Below are 23600 nucleotides of genomic sequence, written 5' to 3'. Positions count from 1 at the left end.
TCGTTTGGAGAGACGTGGTGAATACTTTAAAAGAAATGCAAGCAGAACAGCGTGTGGCCATGGCTGCAGCCCAGGCGTTGACTGTTGCGCCGAGGCTGAAGGAGACAGACAAGGGAACGGACAGGTTCCTGCAGGAAGTATTAAAGAAACTGGAGCGACAAGAGACCATGGAAACACAGCCTGTCGCCGCTAAAAGCCAGCCCGGTGCCGCCCGGCGCTGAGCGGGGCGTGCTGAGAGGAAAAAAAAAAAGGAAAAAAAAAGTTCTTCTTTACACAAGAGTTTTTACAAAGTCAGAGAGGTGAAGGGAGAGAGCCCCCGCGGGAGAGCTGCTTCCCATTCAGAGCCCAACCCGCCGAGTTACCCCTGGGACGACTCGCAGGGCAATGCCGAGCGGGCAGAGTCGGGCGGGGATGCAGCGCAGGATGATCAGAGGAGAGTGGGGGAGCGCGACTCCGTGTTAGGCTGGGCACCATCGGGCATGTGAGGGGAGACCAAGAAAACACGGGAGAGAGTAACAGCGGCTGCGCCGCCGGCGCCGGGGCCGGCACGGAGTGAGCCAGACCCCCCTGCCCCTTCCATCTGCAGCCGCCGCTGCGCAGCCGCTTCCCGCGCCCGGTCGGTGTCTCCGGAGCCCCCCCACACACATCGCGCTGACATCAGCCCTCACGGACCGCTGGGCTCGTCCTTTCCATCCTCAATCCCTTGCCTCAACGAGTGTAAAAACTGCTGGTCGTGATGTTATGCATTTTGCTGTAAATGTGATGATGAATACTGGTTTTCTTACAGTGGAAACTTTCTAAGGTGTTTTAGGTGTCAGGAACAGAACATTTTGACATTGAGAAGTTAAAAGGTGGTTTGTGTTTTAGACTCATTGGTGAAGGATTTTTTTTGTCAGGAGTAAAAAAAAAAAAAAAAAAAAAAAAGGATTTTGTCATACTGTTGATGCTTCAAATGATTGTGGTAAATGGTTTTGGGCAATTTCAACAACCCAAACAAAACATGTGGCTTACACTGGCCAAAGCAATCAATCAGTCTACAATATGTTTATCAATGGCCACTCCAGATTATCCTTTTTCTACCTGTTTGATGGGGGTTCCATCAGATGTGGCACAATGGCCTACACCAAATGCATTAAAACCAAATCCCTTAGTTAAGGGTAATGGCAAAGTTGACAGCTGGGATTTGATCATTTCATGGTTGCCAATAATGACAACAGAGCCACAGGAGTTAGAATTATTGGGATCTATAAAGATGGATTTTTGTGTTATGTTTAATTTTACCAGCAATACCAAAACATTTGGGACAGAATGTGGATCCCATCCTGGGCGTGTATAAGAACACAACATCTCGGTGCAATTATACTTCACCAAAAAGACCCAGGTCTAGTCTTGTGCCTGTACAGTTACCAAAGGGAATTTTTCTGATCTGTGGGGACCAGGCATGGCCTGGAATACCCTCGAGATTACAAAGGGGACCACGCAGTTTGGGACAACTGACGCTCTTGATGCCTAATCACACAATGATTTAGAAACATCATTGTCCAAAACAATTTGTGCATGCATTTACTGGCGAATGTGATGACCATGTTACCTTTGGTCTCCCTCAACAATAATAGCAACTAGTATATTTGCTCCAGGTGTAGGAGTATCTGCTTTATTGACTCAGCTATGCAAATTAGGATGCTGGCTTAGCAAAGAAAGTAACCAAACCTCAATGACATTAGAAGGCTTGATTAGTGATGTAAGTAGTATTAGACATGCACTTGTGTATCATTGTATGCATGATATCCTCATTGCTCAGGAGGAGGCATTTACTGTAGATCAAGAGAGAGATCTAGAAACCATGTTATTTAGGGAAACTAACTTTGTTTGCTCCTCGACAGCAGGACTGGTTAAAAATTACCAAGTTACAGAAAACAAGAAACACCCACAACCTAAAAGGAGATTGTGATGGTAAAGTACAATTGTGGTCCATTACGGCGAATGTATTTGCTTCAGCATTTGTACCTGGGTTGGCTGCAGCCCAGGCCTTAAGGCAGTTAGAAAAATTAGTGTGTTGGTCGGAGCAGCAAGCTAATGTTACTACTGATGTTATTGGAAAATTGCTAGCAGACCAGAAAAGCCTTAGACATGCCTTATTGCAAGATCGTGCTGCTATTGATTTTTTGCTATTGGCACAAGGGCACGGATGCCAAGACTTTGAAGGCATGTGTTGTTTTAATCTTTCTGATCATAGTGAATCTATTCACAAAGCTTTGACATATTTAAAGGTTCATGCTAAGAATATTATGGTGGGTTATAACCCTTTTGATGACTGGCTTCAATCAGCTTTGGGGGGGTTGTCACCTTGGTTGACTATGTTAATCAAAGAAGGGTTAAGATGGATTTTGGTTATTTTGCTTTTGCTTGTAATGTTTAGAATAGTATATAGTTGTATTATGAAGGCAGTGCCTAAATTGACTGACTCAGTCTTGATCGTGCAAAAACAAAACGGGGGATTTGTGGAGGAGTGGTTAAGGGAGAATGGACACAGATCCCAGGGTATAATGTTAGGCCTGATGGGGCAAGGCAATCTGAGTTCTAGTTATATGAATTTAATGCACAATCAAGACCAGAGTCAGAGCCATGGTTAAAGCAGTTGCTGTCACGCAGACAGCAGGCCGCTTTCTCTTCCTTCAAGGTCGGGCTGTTTTCAGCTAACGAGGTAACAGCTCAAGGTGGAAAACAACTACAGGGAAAAAACAAGATGGGAAAATGCGAGGGAGCTTGCTTATCGCAGAAACCGCAAGTAGAATGAGCATAAGAATGTAATCTATTAGCTGCTGTTGCTGAGCTAGCTTTGAAGCTGCTGTGTATATAAGTTAGAGCCTGCTCTCAATAAAGAAGATTTCTGCTATCACTCACATTGAGTAGGACTGATTTCCTCCCACCCAGCTGAGAATCGGACCCTGGGTTGATCGCCGCATGAAGTAGGCTTCGTGCCTGGGTTTTCCAGGCTTTTGTGCCTGGGTTTCAGGCTTCGTGCCTGGGTTTCAGGCTTCTTGCCTGGGTTTTTCAGGCCTTCATGCCTGGGTTTCAGGCTTCGTGCCTGGGTTTTTCAGGCCTTCCTGCCTGGGTTTCAGGCTTCGTGCCTGGGTTTTTCAGGCTTTTGTGCCTGGGTTTCAGGCCTTGTGCCTGCGTTTCAGGCTTCGTGCCTGGGTTTTTCAGGCCTTCGTGCCTGGGTTTCAGGCTTCGTGCCTGGGTTTCAGGCCTTCGTGCCTGGGTGTTTCAGGCCTTCGTGCCTGGGTTTTTCAGGCTTCGTGCCTGGGTTTTTCAGGCTTCGTGCCTGGGTTTCAGGCTTCGTGCCTGGGTTTTTCAGGCTTTTGTGCCTGGGTTTTTCAGGCTTCGTGCCTGGGTGTTTCAGGCTTCGTGCCTGGGTTTCAGGCCTTTGTGCCTGGGTGTTTCAGGCTTCGTGCCTGGGTTTTTCAGGCTTCGTGCCTGGGTTTCAGGCTTTTGTGCCTGGGTTTCAGGCTTTGTGCCTGGGTTTCAGGCTTCGTGCCTGGGTTTTGCAGGCTTTTGTGCCTGGGTTTCAGGCTTTTGTGCCTGGGTTTTTCAGGCCTTCGTCCCTGGGTTTCAGGCCTTCGTGCCTGGGTTTTTCAGACTTCGTGCCTGGGTTTTTCAGGCTTCGTGCCTGGGTGTCAGGCCTTTGTGCCTGGGTGTTTCAGGCTTTGTGCCTGGGTTTCAGGCTTCGTGCCTGGGTTTTCAGGCTTTTCTGCCTGGGTTTCAGGCTTCGTGCCTGGGTTTCAGGCCTTCGTGCCTGGGTTTCAGGCTTCCTGCCTGGGTTTCAGGCTTCGTGCCTGGGTTTCAGGCCTTGTGCCTGGGTGTTTCAGGCTTTGTGCCTGGGTTTCAGGCTTTGTGCCTGGGTTTCAGGCCTTAGAGCCTGGGTTTTTCAGGCCAAGAGCCGAAAACTTCGTGGCACAGGACAGTCAATTCCTCACCTTTCCAGCTTTTGAAATACAAAGGGCTTTATCCTCCAGATGGAAACCCTTCCCTCTCTGAATGAGAAAAGCTGGAAAAGCTCCTTGTCTGACTGAGAGATAGGGAGGGGCACATGTCGGCTCCTTCCATGTGAGCCCTGATGTCCTGGTGCTAGTTCCATTTTTCAGCCATTCTTTGTGAGCTGGGCTCAAAGAGAGGATTTGTTCCTGCCCCTGGTCCAGTCCCAGCGCAGTGTCCCCCCAGCATCGCTCTGACCTTTGCTGAACGTTGCAGTGACCATGGTTTGAGTTTCTCTCTGCAGCACAAGGAGACAAGAAATAATCATAACAGTTACAATAACAAAATAATATCTGGAGGAATGCACAATGCAATTTCTCACCACACCAGTCTGCAGTTTTCCCGTGGGTGTTTCTATACACACACACACATTTCTCATTGACTTAGTCTATGGGCTCTTCCTCTAATGTGTGTGTCAAGTTCATTTAACTCATGACTTTTGGGCTCCAAAGCAAGAAACTTCATACAGTTCAGGTTATAGGCTATTCTCACCCAAAATCTAATCCCCAGGAGGGACTGAAGTGCCTCATCTTTCCACATCCCCCAGGTGCAGCCGGGTCCTTGGGAAAAGCTGTCTCACATCTGGGTTTGCCTTTGCCAGAGGCAAGACTGACTCAGTCTGGCTTCCTTAACCTATTCTTCATATGCCCTCCAGGGACTTTATCCCCTTGTGCAGGACGAGGAACTTTAGATTGGGCAGGGCCAGCTTGATCAGCATCTTCCAGTGTTGCCTCACCAGGTGGCTTTTGCTAAAGGTGTATCCCAGTGTTTGAAGATCCCACCCCACGTTGCTCTCAGTGTGGTCTTTAACAGCGTTGTTTGGTTTTCTCTGGATGCTGGTGCATGACAGGGGATGTGACAGACCCACTCAGCACTGTGCTCTTTGGCCCAAGGCTCCCTGAGGTTGTTGCAGGATTTGGCCCCACTGTTTGACTCAGTCTTTCCTGGGTGCCATGTGTCCATAAGACTTCGTTCCAAGGCCCAGGATCGTGTTCAGGGCAGTGGACAGGGCATGGGGAAATCTTTCCAGCCATTGGGATGTTACCTCAACCGTTATTAGACATAGAATCACAGAATGCTTTTGGTTAGAAAAGACCTTTAGGATCTAAGCCAACCACCAACCTGACAGTCAGGAGTTTAGGAGCACTAAAGCATGTCCCTCAGCACCTCATCCACACATCGTTAAATACTCGCAGGGATGCTGATTCTACCACATCCTTGTGCAGCCTGTTCAAAAGCTTCACAGTCCCTTCAATGCAGAGATTGGTCCCGCTATTTCATCTAAACCTCCGTTGGTGCAACCTGTGGCCATTTCCCCTCTTCTGTCACTTAGTTGGGAGAAGAGAGCATCTCCCACCCGGGTACAAGTTGCCGTCCAGTTCTAGCAGAGGATGAGGAGGCTCCTCCTCAGCCTTGTTGAGGCTGAAGGGAGCAGCCGTTTGTCAGGTCGGCTGAGCTGCGGCAGCAGCGTCCCGTGTGGTTGGGTGCAGCTGCTTGTGTGGGCAGCATCGCTGGGCAGGGGCTTGTGGTGCGCGCAGGAGCGCTGTGGGCGAGCAGGGGCCATCCCGCGCCGGTGCTGCGTGCGGGGCCGTGGCCCTTGTGTGCGGCTCGTGTGCGGCCCCGCCGGGCCCTTGTTCCGCCGATGGCGGCCGGGCTGGGGCCGTGGCTGCTGGGCTTGGGCTTGGCCTTGGGGCCGGCAGGTGAGAGGCGGCGGGCGGGGAGGGCGGCGAGCCCGGGGCTGGGGCGGCGGGAGATGGAGAGAGAGGAGGAGGAGAGGGAGAGAGAGAAGGCGGGAGAGGGCGAGGGCGAGTGAGGAGGAGAGAGGGAGGAGGAGAGCGAGGGAAGCGCTGTGTGTCCGGCTGTGAATTCGCTACTCATCTGGTGCTGTGCGCATCTGGTGCTGTGCACTGGGGCTGGACACTGCTCATGGGGCTCTGCAGCCCATCTTGAGAGAAAAGGATTCAGGAGGGCAGCGTAGGGGACAAGCTGTCCCTTGCCTGTGAGATGTCCTTGTCCCTGCTGTGTCCGTCCGTCCGTCCGTCCGCAGGCGTGTGGGCGCAGCTGAGGCTGGTGGAGGCCGGCGGAGGGCAGCGAGCGCCCGGGGACTCCGTGCTCCTCTCCTGCCGCGGACACGACTTCGACTTCGGGAGATACGGAATGTTCTGGTACCGTCAGGCACCCGGCGGCAGGCTGGAGTGGGTGTCCCGTATCTCCTCTGCTTCATCAGTGATTCGATACGGACGGGCAGTGGATGGTCGAGCCACGGTGTCCCGGGACATTTCCTGGTCTGAGGCATATCTGTCTCTAAGTGCCCTGAGCCCACAGGACTCTGCCCGCTACTTCTGTGCAACCAACACGGAGAGAGGAATTGCAACACAAACACACGGAGAGAGGAAACGACCCTGAGCTGTAACAGAAACCTCCTGGCAGCGTCCCAGCACAGGCTGCAGGTGGCTTGGAGACAGTGAATGCTGAGGTTTCTCGGTACCCTTCTAAAGGAGGCAGGGAGAGAGGAGCCATCACTGCACAGCATAGATGATTCTGGCGTTTCTCTAAGAGCTCCTTTCCTGGCACTGCCAGTTTCCAGACAGGCACCAACCTGCCAGTCATCTGGTGCTGTGCACTGGGGCTGGACACTGCTCATGGGGCTCTGCACACCGTCTTGAAACAAAAGGTTTCAGGAGGGCAGCGTAGGGGACACGCTCCACTTGCCTGTGAGACGTCCTTGTCCCTGCTGTGCTCATTCAGAGCTGTTCAGAGATCCTGGGGTAGTGACAGCGACAGAGAGGGAGGAGATTGAGAGAGAGGGGTAGAGAGAGAAGCCAGGAGAGGTCGAGAGAAAGTGAGAAGGAGAGAGGGAAGAGGAGAACGAGGGAGAGTTTGTGTGCCCGGCTTGCCGCAGTGTCTGAGCAGCCGCGGGTGAGCCACGACGGTTTCAGGAGGGCAGCGTAGGGGACAAGCCCCACTTGCCTGTTCAAGAGACAGGAGAGTGAATTCCTCACCGTCCCAACTTGTGAAAGCCAAGGGGTTTATCCTCCAGATGCAAAAGCTTCCCTTTCAGAATGAGAAAATCTGGAAAAGTTCATTGTCTGACTGAGAGATAGGGAGGGGCACATGGTGTCTCCTTCCATGTGAGCCCTGATGTGCTGGTGCCCTTCTGTGTGAGCTGGGCTCAAAGAGAGGATTTGTTCCTGCCCCTGGTGCAGTGCCAGCGCAGTGTCCCCCCAGCATCGCTCTGACCTTTGCTGAACGCTGCAGTGACCATGGCTTGTTGTTTCTCACTGCAGCTGTCACTGGCCAGGTGGTCTTGAAGCATCACATGAGGAATGTGGCTGTGCAAGAGGGAGAAGCTGCCACCTTGAGCTGCAGCATGAGTGGGGACAGCATGAGCAGCTACGTCATGTTCTGGTACCGACAGGGGCCCCGTGGCAGCCTGGACTGGATTTACAAGGAGGATGATGTCTATGGAGAAGGTTTCCAGGCTGGCTTTAAGGGATCAGTGATGAGCTCTGAGAACAGATGCACCCTGCAGATCCAGGCAGCAAAGCAAGGGGATGGAGCAGTGTATTACTGTGTTGCCAGAGTCACCCTGGAGTAGCTCTGCAGCAGCATAGACCAAAAACTGACTGCCAGAGGAGACAGAGTACTCAGCATTTGTATCCAGCAACTGCCAAGCAGAGAGTGGTGTCCCACAATGGCAGGTGCAGGAAGCAGAGCTTTGGCTTGCTTGTAGTACAAAGTTGGTGAGCAGAGATGTGTGTGAAGGGCTGAGAGCATTTATGATGCAGGAGGATGGATTGAGAAGCTGAGAGGCTGTATGGTGAAGTGCAGGTTGGAGTGCACTCTGCCTTTGCCAAATAACACTGAGCTATTCCTAAATCCTTGTGGGAACACAGTCCTGCACAACTGAGTGTTTTGTGCTGCAGTCTGGCTGCCCCAGGCAAAGGTAACGATGATCTGATTCTGCTCTTCCAGCAGGAGACAGAGGAAAAGGCACCTTTCTAGTCTAGAACAGTAAAATACACACATTTTTCATGGGTAGAGGAAAACAATGTCTGAGGGTTTGGCATCACGGGCTGGACATAACTGTCAGGGCGTTGATTTTCCTCAGGTCCTGAGCTGGTCGATGTTCTTGAGCATGAGGCTTTCAGAGCAGTGCAGTAGGAGTGTGAAGTTGTGCTTGACATTCCCTCCATGGTCCTTATTAAAAGAAGAAGAGAATGAACAAGTGTTTCCTGATGTTTCCTGGCTTCCAGTTTGACGGGATATTGATTTGATTTCTTACCGTTTGTGCTTTGGGCTTCGAGTCAATTTTATCGGGGAAACCTTTGCACCTCCCGGTTTTCCCGGTGCCCAAAGCAGGGGTGTTACTGCCTTGGAGCCTCTGCAGTGTCTGCATCCCCTTTCCCTTTCTGGAGTAACAGACACATCTGGGCTATCTGGGCATTCTCTGCAGGAACATGGAGCTGCAGCAGGTCATCAGAGAAAGCTGTTATGTGTGCCTAGCAAAGCTCACCCGGCAGAGGGAAGGGACACTGGCACACAGAGCAAGGAATGAACAGCATTTGCATGGAGACACTCCATTGCCTGTCAAAATTGTCTGCAAGTTCTTTTCCCAGTGGCACCAGTTCCATTGGTTTTAAGTTTACACGAAGGACCTTTTCCAATCTGTAAGTACTGAACCACTTGCTCCACAAGGGACAAAGAAATCTGCTGTTTCATTGCCCAGCTTTGCTGGAGCCAGAGGATGGTGTGGGGAGGCTTAAGGAAATTCCTCTTGTCCCCTTCAGCATGAGCCTCCTCTGCCTGTTTCTGGGGGAGGTTTTCTTCCTTTCCTCATTGATTCAATGAACAGCAGCAATCTTTTTTCCCAGTGCATTTCTCCTCAGCGATGGTTTTCTCCTAGAGGAGAGTTACAATGGCTGCTGCTGACATCTTTGCAACCTCCTTCTCTGCCTCTCAATCCTTCTGATGAGCTCAGAACTTCTAGCACACGTTCGTTTCAGTACTTTATAGAGGATCTCACAGAGAATACTTTTAACACAATGCTTTACTTTCTGTGGTAAAGTAAGAACCAGAGTATTTCTTGTAGTGTCATCAGTCAGAGAGCTGAGCAAGGACACAGCAGTCTCGTCCATCTTCCTGGGCTGCTTCCAGGCTGTCCCTCTGCTCAGCTCTCGCCGTGACACAGGAGCAACACTCTGCTCAGGCAGCTGAGACAACCATGTAAGAGTTACCCAGACCGTGGAGCTGAACAGAGATAAGAAGATGCAGAGTGCTGAGGCCGCAGTTGTGAGGGAAGGATGATGTGGCTTGACATGCTGGCAGCGCCGTGTCTAACACAGCCCAGGATGCCACGGGCCCTTGTCCCGCCCCTTGCGGTGCGGCGGCCGTGTGGGTGCTCGGAGGGGCGTTTGGTGCGGGGGGCCGGGCCGGGCCGGGGCGGCCGTGCGGGCTTCGGGCAGAGGCGCGGGCGCTGTGGCGGCGAGGGGCCGAGGCGACGGGGCGGGCAGCGGCGGGCCCGAGCTCGGCTCCGCTCGGCTCGTGTGCGGCCCCGCCGGGCCCTTGTTCCGCCGATGGCGGCCGGGCTGGGGCCGTGGCTGCTGGGCTTGGGCTTGGCCTTGGGGCCGGCAGGTGAGAGGCGGCGGGCGGGGAGGGCGGCGAGCCCGGGGCTGGGGCGGCGGGAGATGGAGAGAGAGGAGGAGGAGAGGGAGAGAGAGAAGGCGGGAGAGGGCGAGGGCGAGTGAGGAGGAGAGAGGGAGGAGGAGAGCGAGGGAAGCGCTGTGTGTCCGGCTTGCCCCAGTGCGGGAGCAGCCGCGGCTGAGCCCCGACGAGGGCCGGCGGGGCATTGTCCCGGGCGCGGGGCTTTGGCGGCCAGAGCGGGGTGGCGGCTGTGTCCGGGCCGGGCGGGGGGCGTTGGGGCGGCGGGTGCCCGTCCTCGGGCCGTGGGCGCGCCGTGCCCGGTGCCCGCGCTCTCCGTCCGTCCGTCCGTCCGTCCGCAGGCGTGTGGGCGCAGCTGAGGCTGGTGGAGGCCGGCGGAGGGCAGCGAGCGCCCGGGGACTCCGTGCTCCTCTCCTGCCGCGGATACCGCTCCGACTTCGGGAGATACCGAATCTGGTAGTACCGTCAGGCACCCGGCGGCAGGCTGGAGTGGGTGTCCTTTATCTACTTTGATTCATCAGAGATTCGATACGGACGGGCAGTGGATGGTCGAGCCACGGTGTCCCGGGACAATTCCCGGTCAGAGACATCTCTGTCTCTAAGTGCCCTGAGCCCACCGGACTCTGCCCGCTACTTCTGTGCTGCTCGTGTACACAGAGAGAGGAAACGATGCTGAGCTGTAACAGAAACCTCCTGGCTGAGCTCCAACTCTGGGTCTCGAGTCTGGGCACTATTCCCACACTCTTTCAGTGCTGCTCCCAGAGAGATGTTTAGTTACAGCATCAGCGTTTGAAAAGGACATTTTAATTGGTTTTGTCCCTTTCTGCCCTCCCCCTGCTGATTGCCATCTCCCCTGTGCTCTGCAGGGCTCTGTGGAGCTGTGCTGGCTGCTGCAGCCCAACCAGCCCCTGGCTCCCCTCCTGCCATCCCTGCAGGGCTCAGTGGCATTGGGCATCTGACCAGCTCTGCAGAGGGGGGATGGGGGATGCACCAATCTGCTGCTCACTCATCCTGTGTTGCTGGTGCTGTGCACTGGGGCTGGACACTGCTCATGGGGCACTGCAGCCCATCTTGAAAGAACAGGTTTCAGGAAGGGCAGAGTAGGGGACAAGCCCCATGTGCCTGAGAGAGGTCCTTGTCCCTGCTGTGCTCATTCAGAGCTGTTCCAGGGCCAGGAGAGTGGATTCCTCACCATCCCAGCTTGGGGAAAGACAAAGGGCTTTGTCCTTCAGGTGTACCCACTCTTTTGAGTGGATAAATCAGAAAAAGCTCCTTGTCTGACACAGAAAAGGAGAGAGGGGAAGGTGTTGCCTCCTTCCTTGTGTGGCCTGATTCCTGGTGCCAGCTCTGTTTCTCTGCCAAACTCTTTCAGCTGAGTTCACAGAGAACCATTTATCCTCCCACCAGTCCAGTGTCAAGTGCTGCAGCAGCATCACTCCAATCTTTGCCCCTTAGGGTGATCATGGCTGGTTTCTCCTCATTGAAGCAGACAGACACTGGCCAGGTGGCTTTTGAGCAACACACCAAGGAATTGGTTGTGTGAGAGGCTGATGGAGTCATCAGCAAACAGCACCTTGGAGAAAGAGACACCATGGTTTCTGGTGCCCCATGGAAACAGGGTATCACCTCACCCCCCTATTTCTGCAGCAGCAGAGGGCTGGCAAAGGGCACAGTGCTTGCAACACAGGCAGGGCCAGGGCAGACCTGGAAAGAGGGGGGTTAAATCCATCCCAGGCAGTTGTTGTTGGCCTCAAGGCAAAGCACTTGCTGCACCTCTCTGAGCTGACTTTCCTGGCAAGGGGCACAGAGGTACTGCAGCAGAGTGTGGCTTGTGGGAGGCTGTGATGGCAGCTGTGTTTCTGTGGCCACCCAAAGGGAAAAGGCTGTTCAACTGCATCTGAGATCCCAGTGACAAACTGTGTGTGTTCTCACTGCCCTGGGAAGATTTGGCAGCAGGCAAAGAGTGTGAGAGAGAGAGAGCTGTAAGTACCCAGGTCTGTCACAGGAGGCATTTAGAGCTTAAAGCATGTCCCTCAGCACCTCATCCACACATCGTTAAACACTCCCAAGGATGCTGATTCTACCACATCCTTGTGCAGCCTGTTCAAAAGCTTCACAGTCCCTTCAATGCAGAGATTGGTCCCGCTATTTCATCTAAACCTCCGTTGGTGCAACCTGTGGCCATTTCCCCGCTTCTGTCACTTAGCTGGGAGAAGAGAGCATCTCCCACCCGGGTACAAGTTGCCGTCCAGTTCTAGCAGAGGATGAGGAGGTTCCTTCTCAGCCTTGTTCAGGCTGAAGGGAGCAGCCGTTTGTCAGGTCGGGTGAGCTGCGGCAGCAGCGTCCCGTGTGGTTGGGTGCAGCTGCTTGTGTGGGCAGCATCGCTGGGCAGGGGCTTGTGGTGCGCGCAGGAGCGCTGTGGGCGAGCAGGGGCCATCCCGCGCCGGTGCTGCGTGCGGGGCCGTGGCCCTTGTGTGCGGCTCGTGTGCGGCCCCGCCGGGCCCTTGTTCCGCCGATGGCGGCCGGGCTGGGGCCGTGGCTGCTGGGCTTGGGCTTGGCCTTGGGGCCGGCAGGTGAGAGGCGGCGGGCGGGGAGGGCGGCGAGCCCGGGGCTGGGGCGGCGGGAGATGGAGAGAGAGGAGGAGGAGAGGGAGAGAGAGAAGGCGGGAGAGGGCGAGGGCGAGTGAGGAGGAGAGAGGGAGGAGGAGAGCGAGGGAAGCGCTGTGTGTCCGGCTTGCCCCAGTGCGGGAGCAGCCGCGGCTGAGCCCCGACGAGGGCCGGCGGGGCATTGTCCCGGGCGCGGGGCTTTGGCGGCCAGAGCGGGGTGGCGGCTGTGTCCGGGCCGGGCGGGGGGCGCTGGGGCGGCGGGTGCCCGTCCTCGGGCCGTGGGCGCGCCGTGCCCGGTGCCCACGCTCTCCGTCCGTCCGTCCGTCCGTCCGCAGGCGTGTGGGCGCAGCTGAGGCTGGTGGAGGCCGGCGGAGGGCAGCGAGCGCCCGGGGACTCCGTGCTCCTCTCCTGCCGCGGACACGGCTTCGACTTCGGGAGTTACGGAATGTGGTGGTACCGTCAGGCACCCGACGGCAGGCTGGAGTATGTGTCAAGTATCTCCCCTGATTCATCAGTGATTCGATACGGACGGGCAGTGGATGGTCGAGCCACGATGTCCCGGGACAATTCCCGGTCTGAGACATCTCTGTCTCTAAGTGCCCTGAGCCCACAGGACTCTGCCCGCTACTTCTGTGCAGCACCACGGGGATAAAAACTGCATCTGAGCTGTAACAGAAACCTCCTGGCAGCGTCCCAGCACAGGCTGCAGGTGGCTTGGAGACAGTGAATGCTGAGGGGGCTCAGTACCCTTCTGAAGGAAAGGGATAGAGGAGCCATCACTGCACACTACAGGTGTTTCTGACCTTTCTGCAAGAGCTCTTTCCTGGCAGTGCCAGTTTCCAGACAGGCACCAACCTGCCACTTATCTGGTGCTGTGCACTGGGGCTGGACACTGCTCATGGGGCTCTGCAGCCCATCTTGAAAGAACAGGATTCACGAGGGCAACGTACGGGACATGTTGCACTTGTCTGTGACACGTCCTTGTCCCTGCTGTGCTCATTCAGAGCTGTTCAAGGGACAGCAGAGTGGATTTCTCACCATTCCAGCTTGTGAAATACAAAGGGCTTTATCCTCCAGATGTAAAACCTTCCCTCTCTGAATGAGAAAATCCGGAAAAGCTCCTTGTGTGACTGAGAGATAGGGAGGGGCACATGTCGGCTCCTTCCCTGATGTGCTGGTGCCAGCTCCATTTCTCAGCCCTTCTGTGTGAGCTGGGATCAAAGAGCGGATTTAGTCTTTCCTTGGTCCAGTGCCAGGGCAGTGTCCCCCCAGCATCGCTCTGACCTTTGCTGAACGGTGCAGTGACCATGGTTTGAGTTTCTCTCTGCAGCACAAGGAGACAAGAAATAATCATAACAGTTACAATAACAAACTAATATCTGGAGGAATGCACAATGCAATTTCTCACCACACCAGTCTGCAGCTTTCCCATGGGTGTTTCTAAACACACACACACACATTTCTCATTGCCTTAGTCTATGGGCTCTCCCTCTAATGTGTGTGTCAAGTTCATTTAACTCATGACTTTTGGGCTCCAAAGCAAGGAACTTCATACAGTTCAGGTTATAGGCTATTCTCACCCACAATCTAATCCCCAGGAGGGACTGAAGTGCCTCATCTTTCCACATCCCCCAGGTGCAGCCGGGTCCTTGGGAAAAGCTGTCTCACATCTGGGTTTGCCTTTGTCAGACGCAAGACTGACACAGACTGGCTTCCTTAACGTATTCTTCATATGCCCTCCAGGGACTTTATCCCCTTGTACGGGAAGAGGAACTTTAGATTGGGCAGGGCCAGCTTGATCGGCATCTTCCAGTGTTGCCTCACCAGGTGGCTTTGGCTAAAGGTGTATCCCAGTGTTTGAAGATCCCGCCCCACGTTGCTCTCAGTGTGGTCTTTAACAGCGTTGTTTGTTTTCCCTGGATGCTGGTGCATGACAGGGGATGTGACAGACCCACTCAGCACTGTGCTCTTTGGCCCGAGGCTCCCTGAGGCTGTTGCAGGATTTAGCCCCACTGTTTGACTCAGTCTTTCCTGGGTGCCATGTGTCCATAAGACTTGTGTTCCAAGGCCCAGGACCGTGTTCAGGGCAGTGGACAGGGCATGGGGAAATCTTTCCAGCCATTGGGGTGTTACCTCAACCGTTATTAGACATAGAATCACAGAATGCTTTTGGTTAGAAAAGACGTTTAGGATCGAAGCCAACCACCAACCTGACAGTCAGGAGTTTAGGAGCACTAAAGCCTGTCCCTCAGCACCTCATCCACACATCGTTAAACACTCCCAGGGATGCTGATTCTACCACATCCTTGTGCAGCCTGTTCAAAAGCTTCACAGTCCCTTCAATGCAGAGATTGGTCCCGCTATTTCATCTAAACCTCCGTTGGTGCAACCTGTGGCCATTTCCCCTCTTCTTTCACTTAGTTGGGAGAAGAGAGCATCTCCCACCCGGGTACAAGTTGCCGTCCAGTTCTAGCAGAGGATGAGGAGGTTCCTTCTCAGCCTTGTTGAGGCTGAAGGGAGCAGCCGTTTGTCACGTCGGGTGAGCTGCGGCAGCAGCGTCCCGTGTGGTTGGGTGCAGCTGCTTGTGTGGGCAGCATCGCTGGGCAGGGGCTTGTGGTGCGCGCAGGAGCGCTGTGGGCGAGCAGGGGCCATCCCGCGCCGGTGCTGCGTGCGGGGCCGTGGCCCTTGTGTGCGGCTCGTGTGCGGCCCCGCCGGGCCCTTGTTCCGCCGATGGCGGCCGGGCTGGGGCCGTGGCTGCTGGGCTTGGGCTTGGCCTTGGGGCCGGCAGGTGAGAGGTGGCGGGCGGGGAGGGCGGCGAGCCCGGGGCTGGGGCGGCGGGAGATGGAGAGAGAGGAGGAGGAGAGGGAGAGAGAGAAGGCGGGAGAGGGCGAGGGCGAGTGAGGAGGAGAGAGGGAGGAGGAGAGCGAGGGAAGCGCTGTGTGGCCGGCTTGCCCCAGTGCGGGAGCAGCCGCGGCTGAGCCCCGACGAGGGCCGGCGGGGCATTGTCCCGGGCGCGGGGCTTTGGCGGCCAGAGCGGGGTGGCGGCTGTGTCCGGGCCGGGCGGGGGACGCTGGGGCGGCGGGTGCCCGTCCTCGGGCCGTGGGCGCGCCGTGCCCGGTGCCCGCGCTCTCCGTCCGTCCGTCCGTCCGTCCGCAGGCGTGTGGGCGCAGCTGAGGCTGGTGGAGGCCGGCGGAGGGCAGCGAGCGCCCGGGGACTCCGTGCTCCTCTCCTGCCGCGGAACCGGCTTCAGCTTCGAGAGATCCTATATGTGGTGGTACCGTCAGGCACCCGGCGGCAGGCTGGAGTGGATGTCCTTTATCACCACTGGTTCATCAGTGATTGAATATGGACCAACAATTGATGGTCGAGCCACGATGTCCCGGGACAATTCCCGGTCTGAGACATCTCTGTCTCTAAGTGCCCTGAGCCCACAGGACTCTGCCCGCTACTTCTGTGCAACGCCCACGGAGACAGGAATTGCATCTGAGCTGTAACAGAAACCTCCTGGCAGCGTCCCAGCACAGGCTGCAGGTGGCTTGGAGACAGTGAATGCTGAGGGGGCTCAGTACCCTTCTGAAAAAATAGATAGAGGAGCCATCACTGCACACTACAGGTAGTTCTAGCCCTTCTGCAAGAGCTCCATTCCTGGCACTGCCAGTTTCCAGACATTCACCAACGTACCACTCATCTGGTGCTGTGCACTGGGGCTGGACACTGCTCATGGGGGTCTGCAGCCCATCTTGAAAGAACAGGATTCAGGAGGGCAGTGTAGGGGACAAGCACCACTTGCCTGTTCAAGGGACAGCAGAGTGGATTCCTCACTATCCCATCTTGGGAAAGCCAAGGGGTTTATCCTCCAGATGTAAAACCTTGCCTCTCTGAATGGGAAAATCCAGAAAAGCTCCTTGTCTGACTGAGAGATAGGGAGGGACACATGGTGTCTCCTTCCATGTGAGCCCTGAGGTGCTGGTGCCAGCTCTATTTCTCAGCCCTTCTGTGTGAGCTGGGCTCAAAGACAGGATTTGTTCCAGCCCGTGGCCCAGTGCCAGCGCAGTGTCCCCCCAGCATCGCTCTGACCTTTGCTGAACGCTGCATTGACCGTGGCTTGTTGTTTCTCACTGCAGCTGTCACTGGCCAGGTGGTCTTGAAGCAACACATGAGGAATGTGGCTGTGCCAGAGGGAGAAGCTGCCACCTTGAGCTGCAGCATGAGTGGGGACAGCATGAGCAGCTACTTCATGTTCTGGTACCGACAGGGGCCCCGTGGCAGCCTGGACTGGATTTACAGCGAGGGTGATGTCTATGGAGAAGGTTTCCAGGCTGGCTTTAAGGGATCAGTGTTGAGCTCTGAGAACAGATGCACCCTGCAGATCCAGGCAGCAAAGCAAGGGGATGGAGCAGTGTATTACTGTGCTGCCAGTGTCACCCTGGAGTAGCCCTGCAGCAGCATGGACCAAAAACTGACTGCCAGAGGAGACAGAGTGCTCAACATTTGTCTCCAGCAGCTGCCAAGCAGAGAGTGGTGTCCCACAATGGCAGGTGCAGGAAGCACAGCTTTGGCTTCATTTGCTGGTAGGAAGAGTTGGTGAGCAGAGATGTGTGTGAGGGGCTGAGAGCATTTCTGATGCAGGGGCTTGTATCGTGTGAAGTTGAGAGGCTGTAGGTTAGAAGTTCAGCTTAGAGTGCACTCTGCCTTTGCCTTCACCCATATACATCACCTACAAAACCTGGCAGTTTGTGTTCAGTGTCTCCTGTCCTCTGCCTGAGCTCCACCTGAAAGAGCTTGAACCTGTTTCCCTGCACCCTCTCTTCACATGTTTCTGTATATTGATGTAATTCCCATCTGAACTTTTTCTTGTCCAGGGGAGTGAGTCCCAGCTCTCTCAGCCTTGCTTCATGTCAGAGGTGTTCCAGCCCTGTTATCAGCTCCTTGCCCTTCACTGGCCTCTCTCCTGTATGCCCCAGTGTCTCCTGTCCTGTGGAGCACGAAGAGGACCAGGGAGCCCAGGGGTGACCTGACCAGTGCTGAGCTCACATAGGATCTCTGAATCCCAGAATGGTGCAGATTGGAAGGACCTTCTAGAGTTCACCCAACTCAGCCCCCTGCTAAAGCAGGTTCCCCTTGATCAGGTCACATGGGAACACATCTAGACAGGTTTGGAAACCTGAGAAGGGACTGTACACCCTCCCTGGTCAGCCTGGGCCAGGGCTCCCTCACCTCAGCACCAAAGGAGTTTCTCCCCCATGCCAGTGGAACTTCCCATGTTCCAACCTGTGCCTGTTACCCGTTGTCCTGGCACTGGGCACCACACAACCAACACTGGCCCCATCCTCTCAGCACCCAACCTTTGGGTATGTATAAGTGCTGGTGAGGCTGATGGGAAGCATCATGTCCCTGAGCTGCAGGCAATGCTTTGCCTCCTGCAGCCCCAGACACCATCAGCCTTCCTGGCTGCAAGGCCACGTTTGTGGTGCCGTTGCTGTGCAGCAGAAGCCTCGGGTCCTCTCCTGAGCACGAGCTTTCCAGGCGAGCAGCCCCAGCCTGAGTTAACTCTGGCTCTCAGTGCCTTGCACCTCCAGGACTCTGCCAGGTACTTGTGTGCTGTTTGCACAGAGACCAAAAATCCATCTGAGTTTCAACACAAAGCTGCTGTGGCCCGGCACAGGAGGCAGGGGCTGCTGGGCAGGAGATTTTGGGGGCCTCAGGGCTGTTCCCAGCCAGTGAGTCACCTTCAGTGTGCACCACAGATGTTCCTTTAGCTGGGCACATGTAAATCTATAGAGCCACTGAGATTGGTCCCAGAGCACTGAGAGAGCTGTGAGTGTTAGCACAGGACCTGTCTCTGCTATTTTCCATTGTCTTGGGAGTCTGTAAAGGTACCAGGTGAGTGGAAGCTGGTAAATGTTATCCCAGCTTTTAAGGAAAGGAAAGAGGAAGAGTGTGGTACTTACAGGAGCCTGTTGGTCTCCCTTGTGCCTGGTAAAAAGGAGACAGTTATTCTGGGAGTTACTGAAAGACATTTGAGGGACATTGCAGTTGCTGGTTCTAACCAGCACGGGTTCTGGAGGGGAAAGTCCTGCTTAACCAGCTTCCTGTCCTTTTGGGACAAGGTTGTCCATCCAGTTGACCAAAGGAAGCCAGTCTATGTGGGCTTCTGCACACTTCAGCAAAGCTTCTGACAGCGTCTCTCAGAGGATCTCAGTGGTCAAAATGTCCAGCACACAGCCAGAGAAGTCCACAATGTTTGGGGCGAGCAGCTGGTTGATGGCACAAGTTCAGGGCCACAGTAGCACAGGTACCTCAGACTGGTGACCATTTGGGTTCCCCGGGGCTCAATTTTAGTGCTGCTGCTCTTCAGTGTTTTTCTAAGTGATCTGGGTGCAGGAATGGAATGCACACGAAGCAGGTTTGGCAATGATGGAGTGAGGTCCTAGGGTTTGGCTTGATGGGAGTTAGAAGATGGATCCATTTTCCTTCCAGTGTGACCTGCAGTGTATTATTGCAACTAGTTTGGTTTTCAGTCTTTGATGTATTTGGTTAGGCAGCTGAGGCAACCAAGAGTCACACAGAACTTGGAGATAAGAAGCTGTATGAGGGCTGAAGAGAAGGATGATGTGGCTTGACATGCTGGCAGCGCCGTGTCTAACACAGCCCAGGATGCCGCGGGCCCTTGTCCCGCCCCTTGCGGTGCGGCGGCCGTGTGGGTGCTCGGAGGGGCGTTTGGTGCGGGGGGCCGGGCCGGGCCGGGGCGGCCGTGCGGGCTTCGGGCAGAGGCGCGGGCGCTGTGGCGGCGAGGGGCCGAGGCGACGGGGCGGGCAGCGGCGGGCCCGAGCTCGGCTCCGCTCGGCTCGTGTGCGGCCCCGCCGGGCCCTTGTTCCGCCGATGGCGGCCGGGCTGGGGCCGTGGCTGCTGGGCTTGGGCTTGGCCTTGGGGCCGGCAGGTGAGAGGCGGCGGGCGGGGAGGGCGGCGAGCCCGGGGCTGGGGCGGCGGGAGATGGAGAGAGAGGAGGAGGAGAGGGAGAGAGAGAAGGCGGGAGAGGGCGAGGGCGAGTGAGGAGGAGAGAGGGAGGAGGAGAGCGAGGGAAGCGCTGTGTGTCCGGCTTGCCCCAGTGCGGGAGCAGCCGCGGCTGAGCCCCGACGAGGGCCGGCGGGGCATTGTCCCGGGCGCGGGGCTTTGGCGGCCAGAGCGGGGTGGCGGCTGTGTCCGGGCCGGGCGGGGGGCGCTGGGGCGGCGGGTGCCCGTCCTCGGGCCGTGGGCGCGCCGTGCCCGGTGCCCGCGCTCTCCGTCCGTCCGTCCGTCCGTCCGTCCGTCCGCAGGCGTGTGGGCGCAGCTGAGGCTGGTGGAGGCCGGCGGAGGGCAGCGAGCGCCCGGGGACTCCGTGCTCCTCTCCTGCCGCGGACACGGCTTCGACTTCGGAAAGTACTCAATGTGGTGGTACCGTCAAGCACCCGGAGGTAGACTGGAGTGGGTTTCCCGTATCAACTTTGATTCAGCAGTGATTCGATATGGACGGGCAGTGGATGGTCGAGCCACGGTGTCCTGGGACAATTCCCGATCTGAGACATCTCTGTCTCTAAGTGCCCTGAGCCCACAGGACTCTGCCCGCTACTTCTGTGCAGCACCACGGGGATAAAAACTGCATCTGAGCTGTAATAAAACCTCCTGGCAGCGTCCCAGCACAGGCTGCAGGTGGCTTGGGGACAGTGAATGCTGAGGGGGCTCAGTACCCTTCTGAAGGAAAGGGATAGAGGAGCCATCACTGCACACTACAGATGTTTCTGACCTTTCTGCAAGAGCTCCTTTCCTGGCAGTGCCAGTTTCCAGACAGGCACCAACCTGCCTCTCATCTGGTGCTGTGCACTGGGGCTGGACACTGCTCATGGGGCTCTGCAGCCCATCTTGAAAGAACAGGATTCAGGAGGGCAGCGTAGGGGACAAGCTGTCCTTTGCCTGTGAGACATCCTTGTCCCTGCTGTGCTCATTCAGAGCTGTTCAACGGTCAGCAGAGTGAATTCCTCACCATCCCAATTTGGGAAAGACAAAAGGCCTCTAGATGGAAAACCTTCTCCTTCTGAATGGGAAAATCAGGACAAGCTCCTTGTGTGACTTAGAAATGAGAGACACATGGTGTCTCCTTTCATGTGAATCGAGATGTCCTGTTGCCATCTCTATTTCTCAGCCCTTCTTTGTGAGCTGGGATTGAAGGGATCAGTGCTGAGCTGTGAGAACAGATGCACCTTGCAGACCCAGGCAGCAAAGGGATGGGATGGAGCAGTGTATTACTGTGCTGCTAGTGTTGCCCTGGAGTAGCCCTGCAGCAGCACGGACCAAAACCTGAGTGCCAGAGAGCCCGGGGTGGGGCAGCAGCAGCGGGAGCGGGAGATGGAGAGAGAGGGGGAGGAGAAGTAGGTAAGAGAGGGATAGACAGAAAAGGGGAATGCGGGAAAAGCGGAGGGCGAGTGAGGAGGAGAGAGGGAGGAGGAGAGCGAGGGAAGCGCTGTGTGTCCGGCTTGCCCCAGTGCGGGAGCAGCCGCGGCTGAGCCCCGACGAGGGCCGGCGGGGCATTGTCCCGGGCGCGGGGCTTTGGCGGCCAGAGCGGGGTGGCGGCTTCGACTTCGACACGGCTTCGACTTCGGGGGATACAGAATGTGGTGGTACCGTCAGGCACCCGACGACAGGCTGGAGTGGGTGTTCCTTATCACCTTTGATTCATGGGTGATTCGATACGGACGGGCAGTGGATGGTCGAGCCACGGTGTCCCGGGACAATTCCCGGTCTGAGACATCTCTGTCTCTAAGTGCCCTGAGCCCACAGGACTCTGCCCGCTACTTCTGTGTAACGCCCACGGAGACAGGAATTGCATGTGAGCTGTAACAGAAACCTCCTGGCAGCGTCCCAGCACAGGCTGCAGGTGGCTTTGAGACAGTGAATGCTGAGGGGGCTCAGTACCCTTCTGAAGGAAAGAGAGGAGCCAGCACTCCACACTGCAGGTGTTTCTGACCTTTCTGCAAGAGCTCCATTCCTGGCACTGCCTGTTTCCAACCTGCCACTCATCTGGTGCTGTGCACTGGGGCTGGACACTGCTCATGGGGCTCTGCAGCCCATCTTTAAAGAACAGGATTCAGGAGGGCAGCGTAGGGGACAAGCCCCACTTGCCTGTTCAAGGGACAGCAGAGTGCATTCCTCACTATCCCATCTTGGGAAAGCCAAGGGGTTTATCCTCCAGATGTAAAACCTTGCTTCTCGCAATGGGAAAATCTGGAAAAGCTCATTGTCTGACCGAGAAATAGGGAGAGACACATGGTTTCTCCTTCCATGTGAGCCCTGATGTGCTGGTGCCAGTTCCATTTCTCAGCCATTCTTTGTGAGCTGGGCTCAAAGAGAGGATTTGTTCCTGCCCCTGGTGCAGTGCCAGCGCAGTGTCCCCCCAGCATCGCTCTGACCTTTGCTGAACGCTGCAGTGACCATGGCTTGTTGTTTCTCACTGCAGCTGTCACTGGCCAGGTGGTCTTGAAGCAACACATGAGGAATGTGGCTGTGCAAGAGGGAGAAGCTGCCACCTTGAGCTGCAGCATGAGTGGGGACAGCATGAGCAGCTATGTCATGTTCTGGTAGCGACAGGGGCCCCGTGGCAGCCTGGACTGGATTTACAGCGAGGGTGATGTCTATGGAGAAGGTTTCCAGGCTGACTTTAAGGGATCAGTGTTGAGCTTTGAGAACAGATGCACCCTGCAGATCCAGGCAGCAAAGCAAGGGGATGGAGCAGTGTATTACTGTGCTGCCAGTGTCACCCTGGTGTAGCCCTGCAGCAGCATAGACCAAAAACTGACTGCCAGAGGAGACAGAGTGCTCAGCATTTGTCTCCAGCAGTTGCCAAGCAGAGAGTGGCGTCCCACAATGGCAGGTGCAGGAAGCAGAGCTTTGGCTTGCTTGTAGTACAAAGTTGCTGTGCAGAGATGTGTGTGAAGGACTGGGAGCATTTATGATGCAGGAGGATGGATTGAGAAGCTGAGAGGCTGTATGGTGAAGTGCAGGTTGGAGTGCACTCTGCCTTTGCCCTGACTCATATCTGTTGGCTACAAAACCTGTTGCCAAATAACACGGAGCTATTCCTAAATCCTTGTGGGAATACAGTCCTGCACAACTGAGTGTTTTGTGCTGCAGTCTGGCTGCCCCAGGCAAAGGTAACGATGATCTGACTCTGCTCTTCCAGCAGGAGACAGAGGAAAAGGAACCTTTCTAGTCTAGAACAGTAAAATACACACATTTTTCATGGGTAGAGGAAAACAATGTCTCAGGGTTTGGCATCACGGGCTGGACATAACTGTCAGGGCGTCGATTTTCCTCAGGTCCTGAGCTGGTCGATGTTCTTGAGCATGAGGCTTTCAGAGCAGTGCAGTAGGAGTGTGAAGTTGTGCTTGACATTCCCTCCATGGTCCTTATTAAAAGAAGAAGAGAATGAACAAGTGTTTCCTGATGTTTCCTGGCTTCCAGTTTGATGGGATATTGATTTGATTTCTTACCGTTTGTGCTTTGGGCTTCGAGTCAATTTTATCGGGGAAACCTTTGCACCTCCCGGTTTTCCCGGTGCCCAAAGCAGGGGTGTTACTGCCTTGGAGCCTCTGCAGTGTCTGCATCCCCTTTCCCTTTCTGGAGTAACAGACACATCTGGGCTATCTGGGCATTCTCTGCAGGAACATGGAGCTGCAGCAGGTCATCAGAGAAAGCTGTTGTTTGTGCCTAGCAAAGCTCACCCGGCAGAGGGAAGGGACACTGGCACAGAGAGCAAGGAATGAACAGCATTTGCATGGAGACACTCCATTGCCTGTCAAAATTGTCTGCAAGTTCTTTTCCCAGTGGCACCAGTTCCATTGGTTTTAAGTTTACACAAAGGACCTTTTCCAGTCTGTAAGTACTGAACCACTTGCTCCACAAGGGACAAAGAAATCTGTTGTTTCATTGTCCAGCTTTGCTGGAGCCAGAGGATGGTGTGGGGAGGCTTAAGGAAATTCCTCTTGTCCCCTTCAGCATGAGCCTCCTCTGCCTGTTTCTGGGGGAGGTTTTCTTCCTTTCCTCATTGATTCAATGAACAGGAGCAATCTTTTTTCCCAGTGCATTTCTCCTCAGCGATGGTTTTCTCCTGGAGGAGAGTTACAATGGCTGCTGCTGACATCTTTGCAACCTCCTTCTCTGCCTCTCAATCCATCTAATGAGCTCAGAACTTCTAGCACACGTTCGTTTCAGTACTTTATAGAGGATCTCACAGAGAATACTTTTAACACAATGCTTTACTTTCTG

The 23600-nt window shown here is 55.3% G+C and overlaps 1 protein-coding gene across 1 annotated transcript in view; it reads left to right on the top strand.

The window, feature by feature from the left end:
- The window catches only part of LOC133629226 (M1-specific T cell receptor alpha chain-like), a 142636-nt gene that overhangs the window by 30113 nt on the left and 88923 nt on the right, over positions 1 to 23600 (top strand). The gene's annotated exons all lie outside the window — the stretch shown is intronic.

Source organism: Colius striatus, unplaced genomic scaffold, assembly GCF_028858725.1.
Source record: "Colius striatus isolate bColStr4 unplaced genomic scaffold, bColStr4.1.hap1 scaffold_34, whole genome shotgun sequence".
Lineage (NCBI taxonomy): Eukaryota > Metazoa > Chordata > Aves > Coliiformes > Coliidae > Colius > Colius striatus.
Note: the sequence above shows the minus strand (reverse complement) of the source record. Positions and strands in the feature narration are given on the sequence as shown.